The following is a 7,388-nucleotide window of genomic DNA, read 5'->3' as shown; positions in this document are numbered from 1 at the left end:
CCCCTCTCTCTGGTAAGGATTCGTCCTTCTGTTTCACGTCCAACTCCTTGACCCCCTTTTCCCTCTACTCTCTTCTACAGTGAAATCCTGATTTGTTCTGCAGCACAGTTTTGCTGTCTTTTGTTTACCTCATTATGGAATAACCCAGATTCAGCTTCCTTTTTAACAAGGTTTTATCCTTCTAGCAAATTTGGAAACAGGGCGTGTTGTCTCACATCTGCTGCTGAATCAGTTGCATGCTGCAGCTGCTGGTCTTATTGCCTGACTGGCTTTCAGTGATGTGTCAGGTGGGTACAACCCTGTGTGGAAATGCATGACTTCTGTATACATATGTAGGATGTGTATTTAGGAATAATATTTATTCATTTACAGACAATTTCTTCTAATCTTGTTCTCTTTGCCCTTTGCCTGTGTCACAATTTGACCTTCATGTGTACTATTTAGATACATACTAATATTATTCGATTTTCTAAATTCAGATGTATTTAATCTGTATTATTCTATTCTATTTCAAGATATCAACACATATATTATTTAACATAAATATATATTTCTTATTAAATGAAACAAAGATGGTTTGTCATATGCTCCTGAGACTCTCATCTTTCCTTTTAACCTTTTAACGTATCTTCCTGGTAGGAAAACTAATTAGGGTATAGCATTTATGGAACAAAATTCTAACCAGGGAGGAAATGGGTCTTTTGCTAATTATTATTAAATGCTCTATCAAATTTTACATGTTTGTTATAGAATCACTACCATCTGTCTTCTCGTCTCTCTAATTCTGGGATTGAAGGTGTATATCACAACAACTGGTTATAAGCATTAGTTTCAAACTCCCATTCAAGTAGTTTTCTTGTAGAATTTTATTTAACATATTGGACTGATTCAAACTGTTACTAAATGAAGGGATATTAAATAATATATAGAAAAATTATAAATATTTAAGTCTTTCAGTCATATCTTTAAACAATTTGTCAGCTGAAAATCGCTTTTAAAATGATTTTCCCAAATTGCTTTCACCTTTTCACACTAGTATCTTGCGCTATAAGTGATTGGTGTAGAAGAACCTATGAGACAAGGCTGAAAAGTAGCAGGTCATGACGAGATTGATGTGGCTTTAATTACATCAGCTTCAAGCTTTGAACCCTGATATCCTTTGTGGAATATAAATAAATATGTTCTAGTGGAGAAAAAGAGATTATGCTGATGTTATGACTGCTTAGTGACCTTAACAAAAAAAACTATTTCATCTTTTGAAATATAGTTATTTAGAAATCCAAATTTCAGCTTCGGCAAAACACTTTGCTCCTCTTGCATATATTCCTCTGAAACTTATGCACAGATTTATATATTTCTGCTTTCTTTAGGATCCCAAGGGCTTTTCAATATAAACACAAATATCTTGTGTATCATAGAATTTTATCTTGGCCTTTTTCTTGTAAGTGCATCTCTTGAATATGTTCCTTTGAAACTTATCCACATGTTTATATATTTCTGCTTTATTTAAGATCCTATTGCCTTTTTAATGTTAACACAAGTATCTAGTGTATTATATAATTTTATCTTGGTCTTTTTTTGGGGGGGTAAGAACTGGCATATTTATAACCATGTCTGTCTATAATGGTTAATCTTGATCATGAACTTGATTGGCTTCAGAGATGTCCACGTTATTACTAGAGATATGGGTATATCTCTAAGACTGTAATCAGAGAAAATGGACATGTAGGAGAAACTGACGGGTAAAGACTTGACCTGAAAGGAGGCTGCACTAGCCAAAGGTCAGGCACTTGACTGAATACAAGTGGGAAAGTGTAGAACTCAGTCAGCCTCTGGAAGTTCTATTTTTCTAGAATGAGGACTCAGAAGATATCAGAGTCCTCATTCATGTCCAGCATGTCATTTTGGACTCACATTAGTGATTCTCTGGGCTTTCTTTCTTGGACTGTGACTGTTTAAACCGTCCTTCCATCTTTTTTTGAGGTTTCCATGTTCTTGAACCGAGATGCTACTGGGTTGCCTGGATCCTGAATGCACAGATGGCTTTTGTTGGACTGTTCAGCTTTCTATTACAGAAGCCAATCTAATAAAACCCTTTTAGATTATATTACTTTGAAGAGCTGTAGCTAACTCTATATAACCCATGAAAGGAAATTCCGTATGTAGATTTTAATTTTTTTTCTTTATTTCTGATGCTTAGATGGATTCTGAGTTCAGGGAGTAGCTTCGGGAATTATGGAAAAAAAGAATGGTTCATGCAGCAAATAAATATGATTAAAATGGGATGTATTGAGATTATTAAAATTTCAACAGACTTGATCCCAAGTAAAATATTTGCTTAAGTATTTCAGAATTTTTTTCTGCTCTCTTGGTGTTTGGATATCAAAGTGGAACTGGTATAATAATGTCCATAAAAATGAGGTATGCATATTTCAGTGGCCCAATGTGCTGAACATAAAGGAAGTTATAGAGATATGGATTTTATGCTCACTTACCATTGCAAAACAAAACCAGCAACAGCAATCTAAAGGCTTCAGTATCGCAAGACTGAAAGTGTCAAATAACACAAAACATTGGTTTAGCTCCCCTTTTCCGGATGTTTGAGTAACAAAGTGAATGTAACGTGTCTTATTTCTGTCCACATCCAGATACTTTTGTTTCATCACATCTACCTCTTGGTGTGGTTGCTTTCTATAAAAGTGGTTCTCAACCTGTGAGTTGTGACCCCTATGGGAGTTTATGATCCTTTCACAGGCATTGCCTGAGACCCTTGGAGAACTCAGATATTCACATTATGATTCATAACAGTACCAAAATTGCAGTTATGAAGTAGCAACAAGAATAACTTTATGGCTGTGGGCCACCAAAAACGTGAACTGAAGGAGAGGGTTGCAGTATTAGGAAGACTGAGAGGAACATTGTTCTACAGTGTGGTGGGTTATCCGTGTGATCGACAGAAAGGGGTAGAACCAACGGTACATTATAACCAAGAAAGTACCTTGAATAACATTACAGAGATGACTACAGAAGATGACAACCAATCAAAACTCAGAGTCGTGAAGACCAATCCCAATGTACATACCCCCCCCCCCCCAGAGACTGCCACTCCTAAGGTTCAGAAAACATTGCCAAAGAGGGGACAGGAAGCTTATAAAAAAGCCAGTGGATCATAGATTTTTGCTGTGAGGTTATGTCTCCTAGCAATATCAGAAGCTTTGCTCTAAACGTCTCATCAAGACAACTGCCTAAACTTGAGCTGAACAAGGAGGACACCTACCCAAAGAACTATAGGAAATGAAGTCCTGGTGAGAATGGAAGAAGTAGTCTTCCCCACGGAAGAACACATCGGCTGAATACCCAATATCAGTGGTCATCTCAGTGTGGGATCTCTCTTAAATAAATTATTGTAAGGGAAGTTCTTCATGTTGCCCATGTAGCTCTTGGAGGAACCTGTGTGATAAAGAATAGAAATGTCTGTCATTAGTTATTTCAGAAAACATGGAGGTGGTCTCTACAGGTTCAATCTCCCCCCCCTTTTTTTTTTGCATATTTCAGCTTGTCATTTTTAGGGCAAGCTTTTTACAGGGAAAAATAGGTTCAAATGCTGGGAAGGCAGAGAAGGAAGTAGTATCATATTTTGGCTAACGAGACAGAGTATTATCAGGTGACCTTTAAGCCATACGTGAGGTAAGGGGGGTGATGGCTAGGAGATTTCCAGAATATTGAGATAATACAGTGTTAATAATACAATCATAACTTTTTGACCTATTAGTAGCACTTTTTCAGTGTCAGCTGGAATAATTACTTCTGGGAAGTAGATGAACTTGATTTCCCTTATGAGCAAAATAGAGGCTAAATACAAAATGGCCCGGTTATGTTAAAAAGAGCAGACCATAATACCCAGGAGCAATCTGTAAATTACTTAAATTTGTCTTGTTTTTACAAATACATCCCAAGGGTTCGGCAAATGCTATTTTTCGTAACTGAAATTTAGTCATAGGGTGATATCAGGAATACTTAGTATTGACATTTTTTTCCCTGAAATGAAGAATAATTGCTATCTTAAATTTTCTCATAGTTCATTTTCTTAAATTCATAAACATGTTTGAAAAAGGAAGAAGGAAATAAAACTTGGGTTGTGTAACAAAAACACTTTAAAGCAGGAATTCAAATATGGGTGTGTTTGATCCCCATGGCTTTGATTCCATTTCATAAAACATGCTAAATAAATGTATTAAACACAAGTTCATGAAATAGGGAGTATGTTTGTTCTGGTGCTTTTAGATCCTCTTACAATGTAGAATCCAATTTAAGTAAAGCAAATATCAGAATTTACAGACTTGAAGTGAAGAATAAGTTCAAAGGTTTCATGACTCTAAATTTTTGTGTACCAGGTAAGTACAAGACTGAAAATGATATTAGTAGACATGTGGTAGATTCTTAATACATATTCACTAAAGGATCAATCTTTTGAACATGGGTGGAGTTTATTTTTATTTATGCAAAATGAGTTTTAGTTTGCTTAATACTTTGTACATTTCAAAGAGTTTGAATTTTAGGCATATCTGCTGTCCATTCTCCACAATTAATATGTTGAAATATTAAGCTCATGGGAGATATTGAGAGGACATAGGATCTTTGGGAAATAGAGAGACAGAGACGGTAAGTGAGAGGCCATGGTGATTTCTCAAGAGTTGCAGCATTCTTATATATTGTACTTCCCAACATCATGACCTAGGACTTCTTTTTTTGATTCAATAAAGTTTTATTTTTCTAAATGTACAGCTGATTGAACCTGTTCCTGCATCTTTACCAGCAGCTGGGGTGTCTCCACTCTTTGTGTTTCTGGTATAAATTTCTTGGGCTCTGAGCTTTGAAACCAGCTTGATATGTCTTTTACTAAGTAGCTCCTGGAGGGCTGCCTTGGCCAAGGAACTGAATCTTGAATCTCTCGGAGACCACAGCTGGAGTAATAAGCTTATAGTTGGGAACTTCCTTACAGAGTTTGTCTTGTCCCTTTGTCAAACAGGACAAGATTGTTCAACTTGTCCCGAACTTTGCTTTTGGACCACTTCTTTTTGGCCTTGCCACCAGATTTATTTACTGGGTCTTTGTCTTTTTTGGTGGACTTTGCGGCATCGTTCTTGTTCTTCTTCTTGTCTTTTTGGGCGGCATGTGAAGTTCAGAGAATAGTGTGTACCACTGCAGCCTCACTAAGATTTTGGGGAATAAAAAGCATGATCTAGAGCTCTTACACCCAGATGTGTGAGAGATAAGTTTGCTGGCTACATCAACTGGTCTACAAAGTACTTGTTACCTACCTGAATACCAATATATTTTTGCTTCTTTTTTTTTTCAATTTTTATTAGGTATTTACTTCATTTACATTTCAAATGCTACCCCAAATGTCCCCTATACCCTCCCCCCTGCTCCCTTAACCACCCACTCCCCCTTCTTGGCCCTAGTGTTCCCCTGTACTGGGGCATATAAAGTTTGCAAGACCAAGGGGCATCTCTTCCCAATGATGATGGCTGACTAGACCATCTTCTGCTACATATGCAGCTAGAGACACGAGCTCTGGGGGTACTGGTTAGTTCATATTGTTGTTCCACCTATAGGGTTGCACACCCCTTCAGCTCCTTGGGTACTTTCTCTAGCTCCTCTATTGGGAGTCCTGTGTTCCATCCGATAGCTGACTGTGAGCATCCACGTCTGTGTTTGCCAGGCACTGGCATAGCCGCCCAAAAGATAGCTATATCAGGGTCCTTTCAGCAAAATCTTACTGGAGTATACAATAGTGCCTGTGTTTGGTGGCTGATTATGGAATGGACCCCTGGGTGGGGCAGTTTTTGGTGGGGCAGTTTGTTACCTATCTGAATACTGATATATTTTTGCTTCTTACTTTGAGAATGTATTATTAAAACATTTCTATATAAACTTTGTGAAGGAGAGTAGATCTTCAAGCCATAGTGTAGCCACTGTGGCAATATCTGAAGCATGAGAGTGTGGATAAATTGCCAAAAACATGTTTTAATGTTATCTTGGGTTACATTTGTTTATCTCATGTGACAAACTGCTTTAAATATGCATAGAATTTTGTGATCGTTTAATATTTACTGATGTATTACTAATGTGTATTTCTGTTGGTTTGGTATTAAACATAATGAAATATACTTTCAGTTCTTCCTACTGACTGAATGTGTTGGGAGTGGTTTCTTTCTTTCTTTTCTTCTTTCCTCCCTCCCTCAGTATCTCCTTCCCTCCCTCTCTCCCTCTCTTCCTTCCTTTCTCTTTTTCTCCTTTCTTCCTCTTTTCCTTCTTCTCTCTCTCTCATTTTCAGGTTTACAAGCAGTTGTATTTACTATAGGAGCTGTTAAATAAATGTGTAGTAAGATGAATGAACAATCAAATAATTCCATATGCAGTCTATTGACTTTTGAAGTGAACAATTGAGCAAAAAGCATTTTTAATGGGGCAGCATTTTAATTTCAGAATACTTTTACATGATAGAATTACTTTAAAAATAGGAATAATTCCTTTAATTCCTTTTTGTTTTTCAAGACAGGATTTCTCTGGGTAGCCCTGACTGCCCTCGAGCTTGCTCGGTCTACCAGACTGGCCTGAAACTCAGAGATTCACCTGCTGTGGCATCCCAAGTCTGAAATTAAAGGCTACCACTGCATGGTGAAAGAATAATTCTTGTTGAAAATACTCTGAGAGCCAGTAATTTATTTTGTATACTTCTTTTCTTAATAGAATGATATAAGAACAAAGAAAAACCAATAGATTGATCAAGTCTTCTACAATGAGGTCAAGAGCACTTGTGGAAATTTGATAGTTCCAAACTAATAAACTGGACACTATGCAGGTTAAGGTTGTGTTGTCTACTTATTAAATAGGTTCTTAACAAATGAATGCTGAACAAAGAGTATTTAAATTAATAGATGAATTAATGAATTTAGATATACAGAAACTGTACCTGTTATTCAAGTTATGGAAAGACTTTTAAACATTATTCTAACAAAATTGTGGACCAACATAAACGTTTTATAAAGTAGGGCTGTATCAATTTCTTTTCTCATTTTTATGATCAAGTAACTGCAAATTCAGCTTAAAGGAGGAAAAAGATCTCCTTTAGGGTTTCTAATTTGGTTCTTAAAAGAGGGTGGAGACTATGGTAAAATTAGGTCTGTAGCCAGAAATCAGAAAGAGATGAAAGCTGGTGTCTTAGTCAGGGTTTCTATTCCTGCACAAACATCATGACCAAGAAGCAAGTTGGGGAGAAAAGAATTTATTCATTTCCACATTGCTGTTCATCACCAAAGGAAGTCAGGACTGGAACTCAAGCAGGTCAGGAAGCAGGAGCTGATGCAGAGGCCATGGAGGAA

The 7,388-nt window shown here is 36.8% G+C and overlaps 1 pseudogene; it reads right to left on the bottom strand.

Annotated features, from left to right (window-relative positions):
* Positions 1-4,754: 4,754 nt before the first annotated feature.
* LOC110326118 overlaps positions 4,755-7,388 on the bottom strand; it is an 8,252-nt pseudogene continuing 5,618 nt past the window's right edge.

The sequence above is a fragment of the Mus pahari genome, chromosome 9, assembly GCF_900095145.1.
Source record: "Mus pahari chromosome 9, PAHARI_EIJ_v1.1, whole genome shotgun sequence".
Classification (NCBI taxonomy): Eukaryota; Metazoa; Chordata; class Mammalia; order Rodentia; family Muridae; genus Mus; species Mus pahari.
The sequence above is the reverse complement of the archived record's forward strand: the minus strand, read 5'-3'. Positions and strand labels throughout refer to the sequence as shown.